The 26384-nt window shown below is 36.0% G+C and overlaps 3 long non-coding RNA genes across 3 annotated transcripts in view; 1 reads left to right on the top strand and 2 right to left on the bottom strand.

Moving 5' to 3' along the window:
• Positions 1–877: 877 nt before the first annotated feature.
• LOC129926369 (uncharacterized) lies at positions 878–8479 on the bottom strand. Its single transcript, XR_008777998.1, has 3 exons — positions 8278–8479; positions 2928–3002; positions 878–1314 (listed from the first exon to the last, which is right to left on the bottom strand). It is a non-coding gene; the product is annotated as an uncharacterized LOC129926369 (long non-coding RNA).
• A 781-nt stretch (positions 8480–9260) lies between these two features.
• Positions 9261–26384, top strand: part of LOC106062709 (uncharacterized) — a 78848-nt gene continuing 61724 nt past the window's right edge. Inside the window, exons 1-2 of the long non-coding RNA XR_008777993.1 lie at positions 9261–9995; positions 13037–13173. This is a non-coding gene — a long non-coding RNA (uncharacterized LOC106062709). The remainder of the gene's footprint in view (positions 9996–13036; positions 13174–26384) is intronic.
• LOC129926366 (uncharacterized) lies at positions 14357–20908 on the bottom strand. Its single transcript, XR_008777985.1, has 3 exons — positions 20752–20908; positions 16876–16939; positions 14357–15702 (listed from the first exon to the last, which is right to left on the bottom strand). It is a non-coding gene; the product is annotated as an uncharacterized LOC129926366 (long non-coding RNA).

The raw sequence follows: 26384 nt of genomic DNA, 5'->3' as shown, positions 1-26384 counted from the left end.
TTTTTTTTAAAGTTTAAAACCCCTCCAGATGGGAAAATCCCCTTACAGAGCGTTTTGAGGTGGAAAACCTCTATATTCAATATTATTCTAAAGCAAACTACAGTTACCAAATTCTATGACCGTAGCTAAATGGGGTTTTGAATTAAAAAATAAACAAATCCAGAGATTTTTTATTTTAAAACCCCCAACAGATAATTTTGACGATAAAACTTCCCTTTTTGATATAAAATCTAAAGCAAACTACAGTCACCTAATTCCAAGAGCGTATTCAAGAGAGGTTACACATTTGTACCAGTGGCGGGGCTTTATTAATAAAGTGCAGTGAATAGTCATCTGCGAAATTGAAAAACACTAAATGTGGCTCAACAATGATGGCTAAGACAGATTTTAGGTGTCAGCTCCTAGCGCTCCTCCAGACCCCTTTGCTGGCACTAACCCCAGGCACAATAAACGTCTTCCGAAAGAATGAAGGGTCAGAATGTAATAAAGATTATGTATGTTCACACACACACATATACATACATATAAATATATTTTTTGCGGGGGGACGGGGACGGGGGGGGGAAGAAAAAATCCCCCCAAAACCCGCCCCCCGATAAAAAATTCTTGGCTACGCCCATGTTATATATATATATATATATATACATATACATATATATATATATATGCTATATATATAGTGCTATTAGAGCATGGAATGGGTTGCCTGAGCTAGCCAGGAAAACCAGTGACTTGGCAGAATTTAAGTCATTGGTTAATTTGCATGACTAAATGCATGACGCTTAGGACGTAATCATCTTCTTTTTTGAAGTAACGTCTGTATTATATAAGATAAGATAAGATATATATATATATATATATATATATATATATATATATATATATATATATATATTGACAATGTCTTTGATTCTGAAGATTTAGTCTCTCTCTCTCTTTCTCTCTCTCTCTCTCTCTATATATATATATATATAATGACAATGTCTTTGATTCTGAAGATTTAGTCTCTCTCTCTCTCTCTCTCTCTCTCTCTCTCTCTCTCTATATATATATATATATATATATATATATATATATATATATATATATATAGTAATAATTAAACTACGTTCCGATTTTCGATCTTTTGTCCTATCATCTCTAGTGCTTGATTAATTGACATTTGTATCTTCAATGCTACAGCCTCTTCATAATTTTTTATGGCGTCTTTCTTTTTTTTATTGTATTTAATAGCCAGAACAGAGATAGCTATTATGAAACACAATACAAGGATTCCAAAAAAAATAGCCAATATTGAGCCTGTATCCAGTGTTTCTGTAAAGGAAAAAAAAAGCAATCAAACAATTTTACAAAGAAAGTTTGTTTGTAAACGAAAACTAAAAATCGGCGTCCGAATTGGTCCACCCGGGCAGGTAAAAAGGCAGGTTTTAAAATTTCAGAAAGAATAGCAGAATAAAATTCTATCAAAGGCGAATGACAGACAAGCATGGAGAAAGAAGGTTGACAGATCTTACGTGGTGCCCCAACGGTCCAGCAAAACAAAGGGATAGGTTAAAATGAAGGTGAAGTTAGGTGTGAACTTAACTGGTGTCATATAATAAAAATAATAATAATAAGGCGTGCCCGAAGATTAATGAGGAATGCAACATTTTCCTTGGCTACACAGGCCCCCCTCCCAGCGTGACCTACATATTTTGCCACTACAGGACAAAAAAAGCCCTTGTCCGCCGGAGTTCAAGATCAAGATTTTCCTTTCGCGTCTGCGTCTGTTCTAAGTAGCGGATTTTCATTAGGTCTAAAATGTGTATCCCGTGACATTTATGTGTGACCTTCACCTGTCTCGTTCTGAGTCCGAATGCAGCCAGGTGCTCTCTTCTATGTCCGCTAAGACAAGTTGGCGCCTAAGCTGGCCTTTAAAGCGTTTCCGAGTGGCACCTTTGTTACGTCGACCACCTTTTAGCTCACCAAAATGATTTTGATTATCTAAATGATATAATTGTTTTGTAGAAGGTCAATTTCTCATTATAAAAAAAAAAAAAAGACATTTACCTGTACTGAGTGTTTGTTCCATTGTTGCGGTTAACGCATGGTATGACTTACTAAATATTAATTGTTGTTTTAAATTATTTTCCACTTATATGCATAGTAAATAGATTTGTTCTCTTTTTATATTTGTTTTATAAACGTAGTGGTTAGTATGAAAGAGCTTACTTAACTTAGCAATTACGATTGTTAAAAGAAGTTTCGGCAAAATATCTAAAAACGTTTTCATAAATTTAATTTAAATAAAATATATGATATATAGTTGCCTCGCTCACTAATAGGCCTCTCGTGTTTGTTACTATAAATAGTGAATAGTTATAAAAATGGTCTACATTTTTAAATGAAAAAACAGCTTGCATAGTTGGTTTTAAAAATTAAATTTTTCTCTTTCAGAAAAGAAAAAAACAATGACCCGTTGCATCAGAATTTTCAAAGGTCTAAAGTATCATGATGTCGGATTTTAAATATCTTTTCTATTTTAAGAGCTTGGAATGCGACAGACAGAAGGACGGCCAGAGTAACCACACAAAACTAATAGCTTCTATTCCCCTAACGGTGGCCGCTAAAATGTTGTTAGAAAGTTAAGATGCATTTTTTCTTTTCTTTTGTTGTTGTACGTTTTTACTTTATCTAAAAAAAAAATAAAAAAATTAAGACATTGCTACCAGATCCTCCTTTGTTATCAGATTGAAGGTCTTTAAATTTGCACCGTCCTTAGACTTTCTCTCTCGTTCAGCTCCAATTTTCTTACATTTTATGGCTTCTTCTGTTTGCAAAGACAATCCCGGTAAATAAGAATAGGGTTTTATAATTTTTTTACTAAATATTTTTGTTATGTTTAATGGAATAAGTAACACATTTTCAGCATGTGTTTATAGACTTACCAGCAACCACAACACCAAAGAGACTCCAAAATATGAATGCCGTTAAGATTTGCATTCTTCAGCCAAAAGCAAATGCTTGAAAAAAATAGTAGTAAAATTATTTTAAATCTATAATTGTATTGTAATGGTAAAAATATGAGAATCAATTGTCACAGCCAAGAAACATACGTGATCTCTGAAATTAAAACAAGTCTTACAATTATATATGGCTCCCCATGTTTAGTAAGACAATGGATGCGCCCAGGTGAGTCACTGACTTTGATTTCGTCTTAACGTGGGGTCGAATCTGGAGTGATTGATCAAGCCATTTCTGGAGAGGCAGAGTTTGCCACAGTTCGTTTATGTATTGCAGGGGTGAGCAACATTTTTGTATCGAGGGCCGCATTAAAAAAAAGTTTGGGAATGGCGGGCGGCATCTATCTATCTATCTATCTATCTATCTATCTATCTATCTATCTATCTATCTATCTATCTATCTATCTATCTATCTATCTATCTATCTATCTATCTATCTATCTATATATCTATATATATATATATATATATATATATATATATATATATATATATATATATATATCTTAGGAAGATTAACTTGCTGTGTAGAATATCTATTAATTCATATACACTGTATTACGATTTTTAAAATCGCTGTTGCCTTTTTTTTATCACAATATCCCCACAGTTGTACTTAATGTGCAGTATTTTACTTCTTACACTCGTGCATAATGTTTCTTAACTGTGAAACTATCTTACTAGTTGTTACTCCTGTGTGTGACTGCTGTCAAATTACAGTCAGTCAACATTGACCAGTAATTATACTTGTTTAGTTTCCACAAAAAAATGTTTGCTCACTGAATGAGGCAATTTATGTTCCAGAAGTTAAATGTCGGGACGAGCGAAGCCTGCCCTTGTGGAGCATCACCAGAGAATGCTGACTATGTCCTTCAATGGTGCATACTAAACCAAGGGACCCGAACAAGACTCTCCAAAGACTATTCGGAGAACTGGCTGATCTGGAAACCACTACGCGGTTCATCTCAGATATAGGATTACTGATAGGAACCCTTCAACATGTAAAATGAGAACGAAAAAGAAGAACAGATGTATGTGAACCCAAATAGTGTGAACAGCAGCAAGGGTTTTTTAAGTGTGGAAATACACCTTCTGGCACCCATAAAACTTCCGTGGTAGTTCTGACTGAAACTTCTCTTTGTTTTGAGTTATGTCCTCTGGAGCTGAATCGGCTTCTCTTAATAAGTGTTGTACTTTTAATCATTTCACCTTTAAGCAAACTTTTTTTTTTTTTGGCTTGCCTGTAGAAATGGGAACATCTTGTTTGAAAATATTTAACATGCATTTGCATTTCATATGTAAACAATCAACTGCAATGGTTATAATAAGAAACATGAAATTTTGTCTTCCACTCTTCATTAGAAATATTGGTAACAAAGTCACAGTCAATGTCCTTCAAGTAACACAACAATTTCTTCCTTGAGATTTTATATTCTTCTCATTTGCCTTGCCCATACTAAGATAGAGGATACATTGGATTATTTATTCATAAATCAAAAACTACCCGTGGTTAACTTCCCTTTGCCTGGGTACATTATATGATTAATTATATGCAGCTTTGTGCAAACTTTCCTGTTTCAAGTTTATTGTTCTCAAGTCAAAGATCGAGCTCCATCAGTTGTTACACTTATCATCCTGTTCAAAGCCTACCCAACACTCAGACATTGTGTCTTGAATTGAGTGTATTGATGTATAGCCAATAAGCATAATCTTCGTTTAACTTAAAATTTTTTATAATGAGACAGTTTCAATAATTTATATAGATTTTTTTTAAAATATTTGCATTTTTATATCTATATACTGTGGGCACACCTGATTTCTGTAGGTGTCGGCGGGCAGCATAAAACACCTCGGCGGGCCGCATGTGGCCGCGGGACGTAATTTGCCCACCCCTGATGTATAGGCATCTGACTTAGGGCTAGCTGACAGGGCAGCTTTCTTCTTCTTTCTCTTGACTGATGCAGCTTCGTTTCTTTTGCATTCGGCGAAGTTCTTACTAGCGCGTACAGTCTGTCTCCATGCTGTCCGGTCTCGCGCTATCTCCTCCCAAATACTTTGGTCGACGCCCTGTATCTCATGACTCTCTTACAGACATCTCTTTAGGTTAGTCTTTGGCAGCCATTTGGGGCTGACTATTTCTGCAAGCCTTATTCATATTGGAAAAAGACATCCACCAAGAACCATAAATCTAACAATGTTACAAAGACAAAATTGGCCCCCAAAGTGGTCCACCCAGGCAGGCTTCAATATTTTCAGAAAGAACATCCGAATGAAATTATGTCAAAGACAAACGAGAGATAAGAATGGAGAAAGAAGGTTGACAGATCTTGTGTAGTGCCCCAACGGTCCAGCAGATCAAAGGATAGGTGCAAGTGAATGCAAAGTTAGATGTGAACCTGGCCTAACTAGTTCCCCTTTCAGACCTTGTGGTATTTAGGGCAGATGATGTAAAGTTCATCTGTTTTTGTGGCCTACGGTTAACGAGCGTGTCATGTAGCCAGCACAACGACCAACCGCCTTTACTTTTCCCCAACTAATGTCAGGTATACATTAGAGCTGGGTGGTGGACTCAGAGGCGCCCAAAGATTCCGAAGTTGAAAATCCCAGTCTTCACCAGGATTCTAACCCGGGACCCCGGTTCGGAAGCCAAGTGCTTTACCGCTCAGCTACCGCGCCTCCCCTGGCCTAACTGAAGTCTTATTATTAATGTAATTGTTTTGAAAAGGCTCAATCTTTTTTTCGAATCCTCAAAAAAAAAAAAAAAACATTTCCGGATAATTAAAAATGTTTAAGAAAATGCAGTTAACAAGATTACTATTCGTTTTAAATTAAATTAAACATGCATACTAATTAGCTTTTTCTCTTTAAAAAACTGATTGCATAAGTGATTTAAAAAATTAGATTTTTCGCTTTCAGAAACAAAAAGTAGCCGTTGCATCAGAACTTTGAATCGTCTAAAATATTGTGATGTCGGATTTTCACTATCTTTTAAAGTTTACGAGATCTAAACGGGACGGACGGACAGACGGACAAACATTTCACACAAAACTAATAGCGTCTTTTCCCCTTTCGGGGGCCCCTAAAAATCGATAGCACCACGCTCCAATCGGACCCACGACCCTTGTATTTGGGATCCTGGACCCTAAGCTGTTTATATAATTTCTGATCTTGTGCGAGAAATACGACAAAAAGCCTCGGCAAGGTTGAAAATCATAAAGCGAATGGCCACGACCAAGTGGGGCTCCAAGCCTGCGGACGCTCTACATCGGTGCGGTAAGGTCGCAGATCAAGTACAGTCTCTTATCACAAGTTAACGCCTTGCAAACGTCTCTATTGGGCTCAGACCCGTTGCAGAACCAAGCAATATGGCTAATCAGTGGTACATTGCGGACAACCCTTATTGCCGCTGGTGATGTCATGGCAGATATCCCCCCAATGGCTTTTGCGGAATGCGGAGGGAACGAATCGTGTTGTTAGCGTACGAAAAAATACAAAAGGCTGGAGGACAACAGCCCACTCAGACGTCTAGTCGATGACTGGGTGAGTAGGGGCCGACTCAAAAGGATATCCTTAATACAGACTGCACTGAGTCTGCACCAAGAGCTTGCTTTCCGTCCGGCAAAAGTTCCCGAGCTGCCGGAGGTGCTTATTTCTCTATTAAATAAATAAATAAATTATTGCTTGTGTGTAGCGCTACTTTCATGCTTATAGCATGCTCAGAGCGATGTGGTCCAATCTCATTTGTGGACAGGGAGAAGGTTTTTCCGTGCTGCCTTTAGTCGCTCAGTAAACACAACTCTGACCGAGTCGGGTGTCGAACTTCGAGCCCCCCTTCATAGGTAGCCAAGCCAAGCCTCTCGACTATGTATCCCACTAGAACAATGGCTAATGTGTTGATTTGAGAAGACTAGGGTCATCGAGTCTGAATCCGGGTTGTTTCAATTTTTATTTTTTTGTAGATGCATTTTAAAAGAGATCATGGTAATATTTGTCCGGATATCTATTTCTTTACATATTTATATTGTGTTTATGTATGTATATATATATATATATATATAATATTATATATATATATTAAGAAGGTTTCGAATGGTTTTTTAATAACGGCATTGCCAGAAACAATTTCATTTTCATTAAGTATAGGAATTTAAATATCAAACACGTAAAATTCATTTATATAAGCTACGCCAATGGGACTGTAAACAAGAAATATAAGCATTTTTTTTAATATCAATTCCTACTGTATCTACAAAATCGTACACATTTGTTATTGCAAAAAAAAAAAAAAAAAAAAATGACCAGCATGAGTTTGGCAACCAATACATTTACTCTATCAATTTCGTAAACTAGCCATACTACTGTGTGCGAAACTTTAGCTTAAAAAACATGATTTAGCAATTAGCCTACTTTGCAAAATTCCTATCTCCATATTAAGTTAAACGAATAAAGATTAAAATGACAAATACTATCTAGAACTTTAATTGCCGATACTCTTTTGACAAACGTTTATGTTTTCAATATTTTACGATTCCAACCCTTGAAGAATAATAATATACTAGTCGACCGGCGGCGTAGCATACGCCGCTATTTTGCAGGGCCAACCTTAGGCCACTGCAACCTATGCGACCGCATTGAGCCCCACACTTTTATAGGACCCGCGCTAATTTTAGGTGTAAAAATTATTAAATTAAACCATTTTATAACTTATAACAAATTTCCCGCGGCCTCCTGTCAATTTAACAGGAGGTCCTGGAAATCTACTGAAATTGCAAAATATACGAAAAGGCCCTGGAAATATCCGGAAATTATTAAAATCTTTTGAAAACTCATAGGCCTACAAATCTCCTGAAATATATAGACAAAAATTTTTTTTCGCCTCTTAAGTTACCTAGGATAACTCCCTCCGTCCGAGTTGCAAAAATTCCATTGTGTCCAAACTCTGGAGCGTGCTCTGTCACCTCGATAGTTACTACAGAGTAGATTACTCCCCCCCCCCCCTTTTTTTTTAACGTGAGGTACAAATAAAAAAAAGAGTGATATTTCTTGGTTGCTATTTTGTGACTACGTGTTCTCTCTCTCTCCCCCCCCCCCCCGCTTGTTTTCTCGTGGACTATCCGCAGAGTGATCTTTCCTTTACTCCTTTATACTCGACAAAATTCTTGAGGGAAGGAAAAAAATCAATATATAATTATAGCATCCCGCATAAATAGACTATACCTCACATATTTATGAGGATTAGTAATGGTGCTGAAAAGGCTGTTTTAAAAACACTTACCTTTATCAGTATTTGGTGTAGTTTTGAGAATGATATAGGCCTACCGATTACTTTCAATCCTGTAATTGTCGTACGAACTAATACCTTCTAAAAAGTATATTATCAAAGAAAGCAAACATTTTGTTCATTTATAGATATGCCTTCTGGTGTTTACACATTGATCTCGAAACAAGATTTCTATAGCGTGGGCCTTTATCACCACGCCTGTTATCGTCATGATATATATATATAGCATTTAAAAACGTCAGCTGCTTGCATTTTTTTTTAGCGCAACCCCCCCCCCCCCCCTTATAAAGGGAAATAGTCTTCTTTCCTTCCGTCCCGTTTAAATAATCATCCCCTTCGTCATCAAACTCCATTTGAGTGCGGTCTTGAAAGGTTCAACTCACCTCTTGCAAAAGCCATGGACAGAAAGCCTATTTGTTTTGTGTAGTACATACATGTCACCATACAGGTCGAGAATTTTTGGTTTCCAGGACCTGTCGGCACCTGTTCAGCTTGTTTTCATATGTAAAACAACTCCTAGTGATTCTTTCCATTAAAAACAATCAAAACAAGTCTATGGCTTAAATAGTCCTTTTCCATTGGCGGATCTGGTGGTGGTGTTTTCTGAGTTTGTGAGATAGCAGAAAAACTCTCCAAGTATTTTTGTTTATAAGATAAGATAAGATGAGATAATTTTTTATTGATCCAGTCAAATGGAAATTCAGTTTGACTACAAATTGACAACCTCAGCGTAACTACTGTATAACACTTTTATCTTTTAAATACTTTCTTTTTACTACAATAACCATTAAGAATAATAAACAGAGAAAAAATATTTTTGCTCTTTAATGAAAAGAAGATTTTACTTTGGTTAAACTTTTGAATTATGTATTTTCTAGCATATGCACAAAGAAAAAAAACAAAGAGGAAATGCCAGGCTAAAAATTTTTATTCTACATTGCTCTGGTTACAACACATGTGTCTCTTTTGGTTCAGTACTCCACAGCAACCATAACATGTCACTCATGATAACTGCTAATCCTAAAACGACGCTTAATCCCATTTTAGCCTCCACTGAAAGATTTGGGAAAATATAAATATATTTATCAATACATATTAATATAAAATATACCCTCTAAAATAGCACATCTTTCCTTCAGCATACATAAATCTGTTTGAAGCAAAATTGAAAATTGAGCCTCATCCCACATTTTAGTAGATGATGCCTCAGCTCATTTCATCTGTCCTTTTACTTTCGTCGTGGGGGTGATGTGACAGCAGCTGTTCTAAGCAGGACATCAAGAGAGAAGCCGGTACATTCATTAATGTTATCCAGCTTTTTATTCTTTGGACGACCCTTTCTTTATGCTCCCTCCACTGTAAATTGAACAATGGCTTGATATTGAGTCATGTCTTACAATGTGACCAAACTAGTTCAGCTTTCGTCTCTTCACAGTATTGAGGAGTTACTCCTTTTTGTCAGCCAGAGTGTTAACGTGTAACAGTACAAATTCGTTTTTCTTGATTTCCTGATAACTGATACATATTGGATTCTTCTTTCAGCCTCAGCGTTCAGTGTCCAACTTCCACAACTAAATTGGAGTACATAGTCACTTCACTAGCGATGGAGGCCATGCTGACATGTATAGAGAATTTAATTCGTTCACATAAGAAAAACACTGTAAGCAAGTCTAGTGAAGAATGGACAGGAAGTCAATCTTACGCTAGGTTATGTAAGTTAGGGTTTTAAAAGCTTCTTCCAAAGCAACTCACGATTTCCTTTTAGTTGATTTTTTTTTAAATGTAAGCACCACTAAACACTAAACTCTGAATATAAAACACTAAAAATATAATTATACGAAAAGCAACGTGAATGAAAAAAAAAACAACTATCATGACGTTTGGCTTCTGTACCGATGTCCCGGGTTCTAATCTTGGTGAAGGTTGGTATTTTTAATTCCGGGATCTTCGGCGCCTCTGAGTCCTCCCAGTTCTAATGAGTACCTGACATTAGTTTGGGAAAAGTAAAGGTGGTTGGTCGTTATGCTAGCCACAAAACACCCTTGTAAAACCGTGGGCCACTGAAACAGGAACATTACATCAACTGCCCTATAGATCGCAAGGTCTGAAAGAGGTAATTAATAGTTTCTCCTAGAAACAAAATTACAAAATTTGATAAAACAAGCTTTTATGCTTAATTTGATCAGTTTTAAGTGTTACATGACAATACTATTTCCAATGTTTTTGCATTTGTTGATATCACCCGAACTAATATTTATACTTAAAAATATATATTCTGGAGTTCAAATACTCTCAAATATTAATCATGCTTTGGTTGCGTGTGCTATTGCAATCTTAACATTGGTTTTCAGCTTTCAGACACCTGCCTTTTAAATAAACTTTGCTAATTTACAGCTTAATGATTGTTAACAGTGTGTACATATTTAAATCTTGTCTGTGACATAATGGGGAGTTATATAGTTTTGAGCTATTGTAAAGACTAGAGTGATTTCCCTTATGAAGTTTATATAAGGACATGTAGACCGTGTTTAGTTGCCACTTGCTTCTGAGTTACCAGCTTGACCACTGGACATGTGTTGTAAGTTGTATTTTTTTCTGTTAATGGTCGTGTGTCTTGGGGTACTCGGGAGAAGTGTGCCCTGCTCTGGAGATCTTTGGGCTAAGTATATCTTTAGTCGTTGTAGTATGTTATATAATGTATTAATTAGTAGATATAGCCTTAAATGATTTCCAGGCAGTATGTTTAACCCTGATGTTCTTCATCCTGGGGTACTCCCAAATGTGACATTTTTATAGCCTTGTCTCTGAGGGATTCAACCTGTATTGAATCATTAGATGGGTTTTACATATTTTTATAGCCTTGTCTCTGAGAGATTCAACTCTGTATTGAATCATCAGATAGGCCCTACCTAACGGATGTCTATAGGTGAGATTCTATGAAGCTTGTAGGCTCATAGGTTTCCCTGAAGCTTATAGGCTCATAGGTTTCCCTGAAGCTTATAGGCTCATAGGTTTCCATGAAGCTTGTAGGCTCATAGGTTTCCCTGAAGCTTATAGGCTAATAGGTTTCCCTGAAGCTTGTAGGCTCATAGGTTTCCCTGAAGCTTGTAGGCTCATAGGTTTCCCTGAAGCTTGTAGGCTCATAGGTTTCCCTGAAGATTGTAGGCTCATAGGTTTCCCTGAAGCTTGTAGGCTCATAGGGTTTCCCTGAAGCTTATAGGCTCATAGGTTTCCCTGAAGCTTGTAGGCTCATAGGTTTCCCTGAAGCTTATAGGCTCATAGGTTTCCCTGAAGCTTGTAGGCTCATAGGTTTCCCTGAAGCTTATAGGCTCATAGATTTCCCTGAAGCTTGTAGGCTCATAGGTTTCCCTGAAGCTTGTAGGCTCATAGGTTTCCCTGAAGCTTATAGGCTCATAGGTTTCCCTGAAGCTTGTAGGCTCATAGGTTTCCCTGAAGCTTATAGGCTCATAGGTTTACCTGAAGCTTATAGGCTAATAGGTTTCCCTGAAGCTTATAGGCTCATAGGTTTCCCTGAAGCTTATAGGCTCATAGGTTTACCTGAAGCTTATAGGCTCATAGGTTTACCTGAAGCTTGTAGGCTCATAGGTTTACCTGAAGCTTATAGGCTCATAGGTTTACCTGAAGCTTATAGGCTCATAGGTTTCCCTGAAGCTTATAGGCTAATAGGTTTACCTGAAGCTTATAGGCTCATAGGTTTCCCTGAAGCTTATAGGCTCATAGGTTTACCTGAAGCTTATAGGCTCATAGGTTTACCTGAAGCTTATAGGCTCATAGGTTTACCTGAAGCTTATAGGCTCATAGGTTTCCCTGAAGCTTATAGGCTAATAGGTTTACCTGAAGCTTATAGGCTCATAGGTTTCCCTGAAGCTTATAGGCTCATAGGTTTCCCTGAAGCTTATAGGCTCATAGGTTTACCTGAAGCTTATAGTACATCATGACCCTTTTGTTTCTTGAGATAAAAGTGGCTGTGTCGACGTAAAGCCTGTAACTCCAGAGTGACCAAAATTGGTCATGTACTGACCTGAGGCCTGTGACCTTCATTTTTCTACACTGATGTGGGATCTTCTGAATATGACGAAAGGGTATATATTATTACTAGGGCGGTGTGCCATACTATTTTTGAGTGTATCTTTTGTTGTTTTTTTTTGTATTGAGAAGGTCAGTGAGTTGGTGGCTATTTATTTACATAGTTGTAACATATGACTAGAGCGGTGTACCATACTATTTTTGAATGTGTATGTTTTGTTTATTGTGTGTGGAGTAGGCTTGTGAGTTGATGGCCATTTATTTACACATTTATTTTACTTATATAAAAAAAACTGTGTATATATGTTTACCTGCGGCTTTAAGTCTTGTGTTGCATACATTAGTTTAATTGTATACCTGGAGGTTATACCTAATAACCTAGGCAGTGCAAGTAGGGGCCAATATGCTACTGGACAAACGTGCCAGCACACCTTTAACACTGATCTGTTGATCTAAAATACCTAATTCTAGCTATAAGTCTCATTGGAGCTTGCACGGGGACTGTTATTAATGATACATCTCATAGACTACCTTTAGCTATACCCGCTAATAGTGAACTGATCATATTGGTTCATGAATCCTCTTAAGTTCACAGGAACTTCAAAAAAAAAGTTGCCTTTTCAATTATTTAATTTTATAAGGAATCTCAAATAAAATTGCAGTAAACAAATGTCTTCCTAACAATAATTTTTGATGACGTTAACAGGATACAGCAAGATATACATCTGTTTGAATGTAATGAAATGGATCACTGTAAGAAAAAACAAGGTTACAAAGACAGTTTGTGTAGAAACACTAAAATCTGAACCGGCCCCGAAGTGGTCCACCCAGGCAGGTAAAAAGGTAGGTTTCATTATTTTCAGAAAAATATCAGAATGAAATTCTATCAAAGGCAAATGACAGAAGAATGGAGAAAGGGAAAAAGAAGGTTGACAGATCTTGTATGGTGCCCCAATGGGCCAGTAGATTAGATGATATGTGAAAGTGAAGGTGAAGTTAGATTTGAACCTGGCCATACTGATATCATATAATGGTTATCTAATTGATATAATTGTTTTGTAAAGGGTCACTGTGAGTAAGTGTCCTATGGATAAAGTGCCATATGAAAAACTGCGTATTAATTTTTGTTTTAAATTATGTTTCACTTATATGCATATTAAATATATTTTTGTGCAAGACATCAATGTGGTGGTCGATTTGTTGGTTGATGAATTGTTGACCATGACGGTTGGTTGATTGCTTCTGTGTAGCTTTTGATCTATGGTCAGTTATTGATGACTAGGTAATTGTTCGCGTCTTCATAACATGTTTTTTTGAGGATGTCAGACTTTTTCGTGAAGGTGTTTAATGATGTATCTTTAGTAAATGATGTATGGGGATTAGATGATGTATAGGTGTTGAATAATGTGTTGATGCTGGATACACAGGGGTTAGAATGGATAGAATCCTTTTCAATGGCAGTTCCGTTCATTCTTTTATGTTGTCTTCTCATCACTTTCTCTGTCTGCCTCTTCTTTTTTTTTTTTTTACCAGGTACTTACTACTCTTCCCTGAAGGAAAGTCTGAGGACCTTAGTTTGTGTTTTTGGACAGTAGTTAGCAGGTCGTCCTGGGGTCCGATCGCTGTAGTAATCCTGTCTCAATTCTCTTCGTTTCTGATGTGGTCTTTGTATGTGATATCTAGGAATCTCTGTAGAATCCGTACAACCGTAACACAAAAAAATTAAATTGAAACAATTCGCTATTCGCAATAAATCTGAATTTTAACTCTTTCTCTCCTAATGGCGATGCCAAAGTTGATTTGACCCCATTAAAATAGATTTTTGGATTTATAAACTTAAATTTGTTTTGCGTAAAAAGAGCCTGCATTCTCCTATAATTCAATACCAAATATAACAATACCAAATATAACAAAAATTTGTTGAAATTTAATCATTGCAAAATAGTGAAATACAAATAAGCAAAATGAATAATGCTATTGAAATGAAGAAAATAATTACGTAGAGAAAGAGAACAACACATGTAGGTAAATTAATATTTGAATTTATTTGATACAATTTTAACACATGACTATTTAAAAAAAAAAACGCAGTAATTATCTTTTTTTTTGTAACGAAATATCTAGACCTGTATATTTTTGTTGAAGTAAAAAAAAAAAAAAAAAGTAAAGTACACTTTCACACATTGGGATCTATCTATTGTTAACTGAACATAACCTAACATGTTTAATGTTCAATGTTTAATTCATATTTTAAACTTTGCAACATTACAATCAGACGCGTTCACTAGCTTTGACAGACCATTCTGTTCAGTGCTAAATGGTGGAAATACAACTTAATGGTGTGCATGTACAACTCCCTATACTTATTTGACAGAACTGAAGATTGCCATGCTAAACTAAACATTGTCAAGGGCACGCAATAAAGCTTCACTAATGACAAGTAAATGAAAAGGAAATTTAACAATTGGCTGATGCGTGGCGTTTTAATTTTACTCCTATATTACACCGATTTAGCTGTTTCTTTTATTACTGAACAATTTTTTTTTTAATCGTAAATTGAAAGTCTATCGATTCTTCCATATTGAAATTATGTATAAACAGAAAAGCTTAGAGAATTGTTTTCTTCCAAGCTAAAAGTGTCAAAAATTTATCAAATAAATGATGACATTACAAACACTATTGTTTAGTACCTCGGATACACAAAAACGGCAGTTATTAATACTTTTTCCAACATGTATGAAAATCAACGATATAATATATCCTAAAAATAGCTGTTTGTTATGCTTAATTTAAAAAATACGAAAATATCGTCACAAGCTTTTTTAAAACTAAAAAACAATATCTTTGCCTAATAAACATATTTTTGTAAACAAAAAATATGAACAGTACCTATTGAAATTATTATTATAATATATATATATATATAATTTCATGTTTCAAAACTTTAATCTCCCCGATACCAATTGGGATGTGGCCGGAAAAAACAAAAACAGGCAGGAAGCCCAAAAAACAAAACAAAAAACAACAACAACAACAAAAGGCTATCAGTTAGTAATAATCTACTTCATTTAGAAAAAAAAAACAACTATAACAAATCAAAAAAGAAGACATTACAAAATCTACTACATACACTTGAGAAAATCACCATTAGAAATTATCATGCAAGAATATATAAGCCAAATATTTTCTCATTTAGTTTTTTTTTCTCCTAAACTTTAAATAATTAACGTTGATTAAACCGCATTGCAAATTTGTGCCTGTGAACCGCAGCGTACGGAGAGCAATAGAAGTAGTATATAAGCCATAAAACAAAAACCAGAAAGACGAATCCTATTGGTACGAATATCTCTGCCCAATTTTCATCTGTTAGGGCTGTAATATAAACAGAAGAAAGAATATTTAAAAGAAAGAAAACATACATCTTTAGCAGAAATCTATCAAGGTAGAGTAACATATTGTCAGAGAGGCATGCAGTCGTAAAATAAATGAGAGAGAGAGAGAGTTACATTTCTTCATACATACATACATCATACATACATACATACCTCATACATCATGCATCATACATACATACATACATCTGTGGCATTTTACGTCTCGAGAGACGATCTTTTCCCTTTGCAACTTCTTGTGTGACTAAAGAGGCCACTCCTTGATACACAGCTGCGATCGCAGGTTGGGCATATGTAATCACCAGGCGCCCTTGCATTTTCACCCTTCTTTCTGCTTCTGTTGTGCATGACATCTGCAATCTGTGACCCTTCCTTTATGCTCTCTCTCCATGTGGATCTGTCCAGTGCCACCTCTTCCCAGTTGCTAGTGTCGTTTTTGAAGAGCTTTATGTCACGTTTGCATACATCCGTATAACGTAAAAGTGGGCGACCAGCGGCTCTCCTGCCTTCTATTAGATCGCCATACAGAATGCCCTGTGGAAGTCGACCTACCGGCATTCTACGAACGTGGCCAAGCCAGCCAAGGCGTCCGCTGCTGATAACAGAGCGGATGTCCTGGCACCCTGCTCTTCGTAGCACTTCCTCATTGGTTATCTTATCTTGCCACCTTATTTTAAAGATCCGCCTTAGGCATCGGAGGTGGAAGACATTCAGCTTTTTTTCATGCCATAAGTAGGTTGACCATGTTTCACTTCCGTACAGCAAGGTGCTCAACACACAGGTCCAGTAGACTAGGGCTTTAGTACTGTTAGTCAGCAATATGTTGTCCCAGACTCTTTTCTGCAACCGTGACATGGTGGCCATTGTCTTTATCCATCCAAACATACATATATATATAGATATATACATACATATATACACACATACAAACATACATATATACATATATAGATATATATACATACATACATACATACATAATATATATATATACATACAAACATACATGTATACTACTTACATATATACCTACATACCTAAACACATACATTAACACATACACATATATACTTAAACAGATATAAGCAGATAAGCCAGATTATTTTGAAGTGTTTAACTTAAACCCACTTATAAAAGTAAAAATACAACTTACCTTCACATGTACCAATAAGAGTACAAAAAAACAGTAGTACTAAACTTTTTAGAGCTAACATATTCTGAAAAAAAAAAAAGAAGATATCCTAGTCTTTATTAATTCATGTAGTGATAAAATGCAATAAAACCTGCATACATTTTATCCTAACATTCAATTAAATTTTCACTTCTCATAAACATTTGTTCAGCACACAAAATTAAAAGAAGAAAAACATTTATACAATTAAAAAATGAAAGCTCATGTTGAGGATAGTAGTATTAATTACTTTGGATAAAACATTTAATTTAATGTGTAATACATCTAGACTACTGTGTGATTACAAATTTTACCCTTTTTTTTTTGTTTAGCAAAATTGCCTGCTTTTTAGCATCTCAATACGCTATAATCCTTTCACTTGCCTGGACCAGTTGGAAAGGGGTGCAGAGGATAGAAGGGGATATTACGATGATCACATTTTAAATACATTTATAGAAACAAAAAGGTAAACGACCTGTATTCTTACACGTGTGCTAAAGCCTACACACTATCCATTGTGCCAGGGAAGAGCTTATGAAAATAGGTTTAATAGTTATGTATTTTTTTAAATTTTTTTTTTAACTTTTCTCTTTCAACTTATACCACCACATTAGCCAAGCACAATTTCATTCCCTTCTTCGAGATAAAAAATTATTAATTACTATTAGTTAATTTACTAATTTGTTAATTTTTTTCAATTGATTCTTGTGTTGTCAGGTAAAAAAAATAATTGTGCTAAATTTTAGCTTGATCCGAGATTGGGTGTCGGAAAAGTAACGTGCACAAACTTTTGTCCAGACAGACAGACAGAGTGAGTTCATGTAAGCTTTGTACAAAACAACAACAAAAAAGATCACTAACGCTTTTTTCTTTCACATTAACTCAGCTGTTGCATCCGACAGGTCTACCCATGCCAATGCCTCTAGACATAGAGGATTTGACATTCTCAACACAAATATATATATAGTTCTAAAAGATTTAAATAACCACAATCTTACCTTCTAGAACAGGGGTGGGAACTGGGAAACCTTTCTCTATTGAGTGCCGAATTTTCAAAAAATTTGGGAATGGGAGGGGTGGGAAGCTTATATATATATATATATACAGAAATTTTAAATATATTATATATGTATTTATGCGACTCATAAAATTACTGATAGCTTACTATGTATACACCTAATGTCTTTTAATTTACAAATGGATGATATATCTACATATACACATTTTTATGCTCTCCTTAGGACATCTAAAACGAGTAAGGAAACTAATTTTAATGATTTTCTAAAACTATATTATCGTCTTTTACTTTGCAGTAAATAAATCTACAAAGTACTTTATGTGAACTGTTTCACTGTTTACACTTGTGCATGCTCCGTAATTGTGGAGCTAGCTTACTAGTGTGGTATCCTCGTGACAACTTTCATATTGCAACCAGTCAGCATTTGCCTGTTCTTACACTTCTTTGTTTTCAAACAATAAAAAGATTGATTACAGATATATGTGGGACCCAAATAATGTGGAAGTTTAGCAGCAAAGTTGCTTTGAAGTGTGGAATTTCAGCTTCTAACAAAGACCCATAAAACTTCCGCTTAAGATCTTCATCTTCTCTTTGTCATGATCTGCTTGGAGGCACTAGCGGATCCAGAACTTTGGAGCATTTCTCAAACTTTGGCGAAAAAACAAAACAACTGGGGCAGCACTATAAAGATGTCTTGTGGGGTTCGGGGCGAAGCCCCGACGCCATAATCGTTTTCTTACATTCTTCACTGCAGAAACGCATTCTCCTGACCTTAAGCTCATTATTCATACTATTAAAAAAGGACCTTTTGAATAATGCTGTACTTGAAAAATATTCTAATATGAATTTATAGGCCCTTAATACATTGCAAATAGAACAGATTTGTTCCTTGAAAAGATAAGATACCCCACATATTTAGATTTTGGCTTTGAGGATCGCCGCCGCCGCAAAAAAAATAAAAAAAATTCGATAAATAGTATTCAAGAAAATTAAAGTATAAAATGTGAGTTATAGTCCCAAATTTATTTAACTAGAAAAATATCAGATTGAGTAAGGGTTAGGAAAAGGCGACTATGTGTATATTTTGTGAGTTTAGAACTAATCTCAATCATGACTCTTATACTGAAAAAATTTGGTTTGTATTCTAACTTTTCCAATGCAGTCTTTCTTAAAATAATTATGATAAATTCATGTGAAATTACATAAACTCTCTCTGGAAATGGGAGGGGCGGTATAGTGAAAACGATTAATCCTCGCTCCTTTAATAATTTCTGCTAAAGATTGCATTTGGCATTAAGGAATAGGGGTTGGGCGACTCGATATAAGAATTTAATTTATAGTATATATAAATTATATTAGTGACAGAGTTTTTTAATTATGTAATTTCCTAACTATAATACAAAAAGAATAAGTATTGATTTGTCCGATGGGGGAAAGGCGACTGCATGTATCGCCCCTCCCACCTGGTACAACCCTTTTTCATTTAAATTTACTAATGATACAATTTGAGATTAGATTGTGGTACGACATAATATACAATGGGTGCAATACGTAGTTTATGTTATATAGATATTAAACTAATTTTGTTCACAAACTATGATTCTCCACAAAAATAGGACCACCCCTCACAGCACTCAGAGGCTAGAGTGGGGAGGGCAGTACATGCTATCGCCCCCCCCCCCCCCAACCCACCGAATCGGCCACAATACCAGAAAGGGAGCGACATAATATAAAATTTATATATTAATTCAACTAATTTTGTTCACAAACTATGATTTCTCCATAAAAACGGACTGCCCCCCCCCCACTCAAAGGGTTTAGGTGGGCAGTAGAGGTATTGGCCCCCCCCCCCCCCACACCAATCGGCAAACAGGGAACGACAATATAAAAATCGGTTAAAATATCAATAAAAAGTTTTAATAATATAAATATTTAATTGATTCTGTTAGCAAGCTGTGATTTCTACAAATAAATTGGACCCCCCCCACTCGAAAGTGTATGGGGGCGGGGCGGGATTGATACCTTCCCCTTCTCCCGACCCCACCAAATCGGCCAACATACTAGAGAGGGGGGCGAAATAATCTAAAAATAGGTTGAAATGTAAATAATTAGTATATATTTTTAACATAGTAATAAATTGGTATACAAATTGTGAATTCTATAATAAAATTCGCCCGCCCCCCAGAAGGGGGGGGGGGTCCGGCCGAGTGTGGGGGGGGGGGGGGCCTAGAAGTTTGGATGATTTATATAGAAATAATAAAAGCTTAAGATTATATTTTAAATAATTTTGATTTTTTTTTTGGTTATAACTTGTGAGCACATCTAATATTTGTAGGTGTCTCCGGGCCGCATAAAACAGTCCGGCGATCGCATGTGGCCCGCATGCCGTAATTTGCACATCAATGTTCTAAAACATTCACATATCCAAAGCATCTTGTTTGCACTGTTATTTAAACACATTCACGATATCTTTGATGCGGTTTGAATACAATCAGTGTAAAATGTGCATGATTAACGTTTTGTTTTACAAGCTTTGTATTGTAAAGAAAAAAAAAGAAAGTAATTTTTTTCTTCAAGCAGAAAGGTTTGCTTTTACAAAACATGGTGAAATTCGATGTTCAATATCGTTTTCTGAAATCTAAATTTGACAGACGAACAGACGGACAGACATTTCACATAAAACATACTGCGGTTCCCCCCTTACCACAACAAAGTAATCAATTACCTCTTTCTCTGACAAAAAAAAAAATCAAAGTTTACGAACATAATTCGCGAATGAAAAAAATAAATACAAATATGAAGAGAATATATTCGAATTTAAAAATTTCGCTTGTACTTACTCTAATTTTTCATTGATATTTTAGGAATGTTGCAGGTTGCGGGTATGTACACCTGAAACATAATTTTTGACACGTATTTAGGCCTTTTTATACTAAGCCGTTGCCTGCAACTTGGTTATTTCCGAAACGTTGTAGTTAAATATAGACTGCTACTAAGCAAACTGTGCGTTTTTTTGTCATGCCATTCCAAAATCAATGAGAGAAATAGTTTAAACGTCAGGTTGCTTTCTTGTATAGTGAAGTGCTACACCATATTTGATCATATGTGTAATTGTATCATTAGCATTAAGCTTATGCATATATTAAATAAATGAATAACTAATCTAGATAAATGTCAACTATAAGTATACTTGCAAGTTTTTATTTGAAACGATATATCCTGTGGTTGTAAAGTAAAAAAAAAAAAGTAAAGTATTCTGCTCATATCTTGAAATCCATAGGGCAAAGGTTGTAAAAGGTCATCTGTTTCTATGACCAACGGCTTTCGAGAATGCCATGTGGCCAGTGCAACGACCAACCGCCCAACTGATGTCAGGTACACATTAGAGTTGGGTGGACTCAAGGGCGCCCTACAAAATCACGAAAATCAAAAGTCTAGTCTTCACCGAGATTCGAACCCGAGATTTCTTACCACTTGGACACCAAGTCTCCGAGCATGTATAATTGTATAGAGTTGAGTGAGTCTAAAACATCCTGGAAGATTTAATCACATATAGTACGTATTCTAAGTTAAAAGAGTTATTGTTATCTTCTTAAACTCAACTTCAACCTAGGTGCATATCCCTGTTAATTTTAATAATTATGGTTTATTTATTCACAAAATAGAGATTTTTTAAATATTTATTTTCCATCCTCTATCTCGGTGTTTGGTGTTTCGTGGAACCCTAGTGTTCCGAGAGACCGGAAATGGGGTTCCATAAAGTACTGGAATAATTAATTAGCAGGCCACCACGTCAATTAGTAATAAGTAGAATATCTTCTTATAGACCTTACGATCCATGTGTAAGATTATATAAAGTGATGATACTGTTATACTACCTGCCCAACAATCAACTGCCTTAAGTTCTTTAAGCTTAACGTCAGGCAGAGGGGGGTGGGGGTCAGGGGCCTATATGTACTGAAATAAAAAAATCCAGTCATTAATGAGAATTGAACTCGATCTGAAAATCAAACTTGAGCCACGCCACTATTCTGTCAACTCGTATCATTAATATATACGAGAACACAGCCAAAAAACATGTCGTGTTATCCAACTTCACCGGGGGCGTGGTAATCGAGTGGCTAGGGAACTTGGGTTCTGAACCTAGGGAACTTGGCTTCTGAACCTAGGGAACTTGGCTTCTAAACCTAGGGAACTTGGCTTCTGAACCTAGGGAACTTGGCTTCTATACCTAGGGAACTTGGCTTCTATACCTAGGGAACTTGGGTTCTGAACCTAGGGAACTTGGGTTCGAACCTCATTAACGAAGTAAAATAAAGGCGAATTTTCGTTGTGTGGAGCACACGACAGCTTTGTTATCATTTAGCCATATAAACAGAATCGTTTTAAATTACCTGCCCTGCAGATCGCAAGATCTGAAAGATGTACTGTACTTTAATTTCTACCTCAAACTTAACACTTATTTTGGTTATTCGTTGTAGAAATGTATTCACTATGAAAACTCAAACTAAATCGTAAAATTAATAATAATACAATAAAATTCTGAATTATTAACCCGGATGTACATATTTACTTTCAGTTTCTGATTTATTGATAGTAATGGAAATCTGGATTTCCTAAGGCTAAAAAACCATTTACTCATTTTCAAATCAGCCAATGACGTGGCCTTATCGGATTAACAAGTCTACATATTATTTCATGTCTATTAATACACTCTTCTTTTGTCTGTTTATCTAGACATTGACCTTACTGTCAACCTGAAAATGGCGTATCGATATTAAGCTTTTTTGTTTAATTATAACTGTACCATAGGGTTAGGGTGAGGGTTAAGGTTAACTTCTTAATAGGTAGTTTGTATGACGAGGTAGTTTTTCACAGACACTGTCTTAAAAAAGGCCTTTTTATTATTTAATTAAAACATTAATGTTATGACAAATCAGCCTATATAGAGTTATTTTCCTTTTATAACTCCTGCCTGCATTGTTATGACGCGATTAGGACTTGGCGGGACATGTTATTTGTTTCATATTAAGGGTTAAGATTTCACTTAGCGACAAGTGACGTGACTATTAAAAATAAAGACTAGGTTTTGAAGTATGACAAAAATATACACATAATTTTTGACGGCTTTAGAGATAAGCATGTTTTATGGACCCAGAGACTTTGCTTGACGACATTCGACTGTTCCTTTCGTTATTATTAAATTTGTTAATTGACATTGTTCATCATCGTCGAGTAACCCTAACAGCAGCACGGAAAAACCTTCTACGGGATACCTCCCCCACCCCACTGGTCCACAAATGAGATTGGATCATGCCGCTCTGAGCATGCTATAAGCATGAAAATTGCGCTATATGAAAGCTATAATTAATTTCTTTGTTATTATAAAACGTAGGAAGCCTATGTAAGCATTGATATGCTAACCAGATTTCGTGAACAACTGGTAACAAGGGTGTCATGTTGTCAGTACAACGACCGTCCGCCTTTATCTACTACCATAACATTAGGCTTAAAGCTAACTGTTTATAATTCAGCAAGACAATTTTTTTTTATCCCTTCCACTACTTGGGATTTATTTCGTTTATAGGGTGTGTCCCTGATATCACTATTTTATAAGTCTTACTAAACTTATATGAGGTGCTGTAGCTGAGCGCTAAAGCGCTTGTCTTCCGAACCGAAGGTCCCTTGTGAAGGATCTTTGGGCCCCGCTGAATCCACCCAGCTCTAATGGGTAACTGACATTAGTTGGTGAAAAGTATTGGCGGTTGGTCGTTGTGCTGGCCACATGACACCCTCGTTAACCGTGGGCCACAAAAACAGATGACCATTACATCATCTGCCTTATAGACCACAAGGTCTGAATGGGGACTTTACTTTTTTTTACTAAACATATTATGCAATTATAGAGATTTTTTTTCTTTTCATTTCTACGACGGACATTAATCTACATGATTTCATTAAATGATCACTCTCCAGATTCTTTTAGATTCTAATTAGTTAACTCTTTGATCTCTAGGTCTATGGAAGTTTCCGTCTGTCTGTCCCAACAATTGTTCTGTCTGAGAATGAAAGAAGCAGATTCAAAATTGTTGTAGGCTAGAAGTGAGGCTGAAGGTTGAGTACACCGGTGGTCTCCCTCTTATTCCTTCTCTGTACCATATTAGCTTTGAAGCTGTCCCATAAAAGCCACTGTAGTAACGGTGACTATATAGTGACATGGTTATTGAGTCTCTTTTACATCCCCGCCAGTGAAATTTACTCGGGCCCTTAAGCACCTCTTACGTTGGGGGGCGGGGGGTCTCTTTTTTGCCTTGCTATTGCCCTAATTGTTTCTCAGAAAAACCGATCACACCTAGGGGTTGGGTCAAGTTGAGGCTCCGTAGCGTTGCCCCAGGGGCTGTAGTTCTTACTTTTAGAATAGATTGGGAATAGTCTCAGTTGTGTACACGGTATGAATGGCTAGTTGGACGTATAAATGGATTCTAAACAGGTGGTTCAGACGAACTGACCTACATATATAGTGATGATAGGTGAATATGTGCTCTAATGAATAAACATTAGACTCAGCTTTGTGACCGAAAAATATAATTTAGCGGATTTCCTGAGACTCTACCATTTGATTACTAATGTATTGGTCTCCTGTCGTAGAACGATTATGGTTCATCTCGAAAAGCGTAACGAGATGAAAGCATGGGCTCTAGCTATCGTTGGAAGGACGTCGCTATCGCAGCAGAGATTAGATAACAAATCGGTACTTATAGACAAGAAAGACACAATGCAGATTTCAAAATTGGTTTATTATTTTCAACATTGCTTGCAGCACATTTTCAATTTCTCAAACTTTACGCCACAGTATCGACAGCAGCAGAAACATACAGCTATAAGTGCAGCAGCAACGCACCCGACAGCAATTCCAGCTATTTCTCTTTAGCGAAACTCGACCCTGGCAGCGCCAGAGAATGACTACTCGTTCATTTCTAACATAATAATAATGAAAATTAATAATAACAAAAAAAAAAAAAAGAAATTAACATATCCTCATTAGTAGTTTTAGTATCAGAGAACGTAAGTGTGCGCTTTAGTTGGACACATACAACAGTCACACACACACAAATACACACACTAACATATGTCACATATATACACACATTGCAGAGAGCCTGTATAGTGAGGGTTGCTACAATATATTTATTGTATATATATATATATAGAGAGAGAGAGAGCGCGAGAGAAAGACAGAGAGAGAGAGAGAGAGAGATAGAGAGAGATAGATATATAGAAATATGGATATGTGTGTATGTGTGTGTGTGTCTTGAAATTAATTAAAAATATATGAAATCCATATCTGATATATCACCATATATGGTCAGTGCAATGGTCACCGTTCTCAGATTTATTAAGGCTTAGACTCATCTGTGTCAATGGCCGAACATTAACTAGGCTTTCATACTGTATTCCACGACATATGTCAGATATTAGAGTTGAATAAACTCAAAGGCGTCCTTAGGGCCGGCCCTAGCGAGTGCGGGGCCCTATGCGAAACGGATTGTGCGGGGCCTAGTCTGGATAGGGATAAGCATAATGTCAAAATTAAGATTTTTTAAATTAGAAAACATTTTCTTTTTTGCAAAAATTTTTTATTAAATGAAAGCTCACAATGCTGTTTTTATTTAATGGCATCACAAAAATGACAATCTTGTCCATATTTTTTTAGGAGATTTTAATAATTTCAGGAGATTTCCAGAACTTTTTCGTAAATTTTGTCTTTTCAGAATATTTCCTGGAGGCTCTTGAAAAATCAAGAAGCCACGGAAACCCTGTTATTATATATAAGTTATAGTGGTTTAATTTTCAAATTTACACTTAGAATTAGCGCGGGGCCTATGAAAGCACGGGGCCCACTTCGACCGCATAGGTTGCAGTGGCCTAAGGCTGGGCCTGGGCGTCCTAAAAGAAGTTAAAAAATCCCTGTCTTCACATAGATTCAAACTCGAGAACCCTCGGATCGGAAGTCAAGTGCTTCACTACTCGGCCACTACGCCAGCGAAAATTTTATCACAAAAGAAAAACATACACACGCACACACACACACGCACGCACATACACACACAGCAATAAAAGAAACACACACACACGCGAGCGCACATACACATACAGCCATAAAAGTAAAAGAAAAAAAAATATTCGTGGATTTTTTTGTTTAAATGTTTTGGCATTTTAGATGACATTTAGAATTTAGAATACAATTTTTAGAATACAATTAATTTTTTTTTTCTACTGACTGACAATCTTGAGGTCAATTATAAATTATATTTGAGAGTTTAAACAATATATATTGTTAGTTAGAATGTGAAATCCAAAGTTTGTTTTAAACATCTAAACTTGTCATTTTACTTGCTGCAACACAGGGTATCAATAGAGACAATAATCCAAGAAACAGCAGCTCTTTCTGCATTGTTCAGTTCTGGAAATA

This window comes from Biomphalaria glabrata, chromosome 5 (genome assembly GCF_947242115.1).
Source record: "Biomphalaria glabrata chromosome 5, xgBioGlab47.1, whole genome shotgun sequence".
Classification (NCBI taxonomy): domain Eukaryota; kingdom Metazoa; phylum Mollusca; class Gastropoda; family Planorbidae; genus Biomphalaria; species Biomphalaria glabrata.
This window is presented reverse-complemented; position numbering and strand designations above follow the sequence as displayed.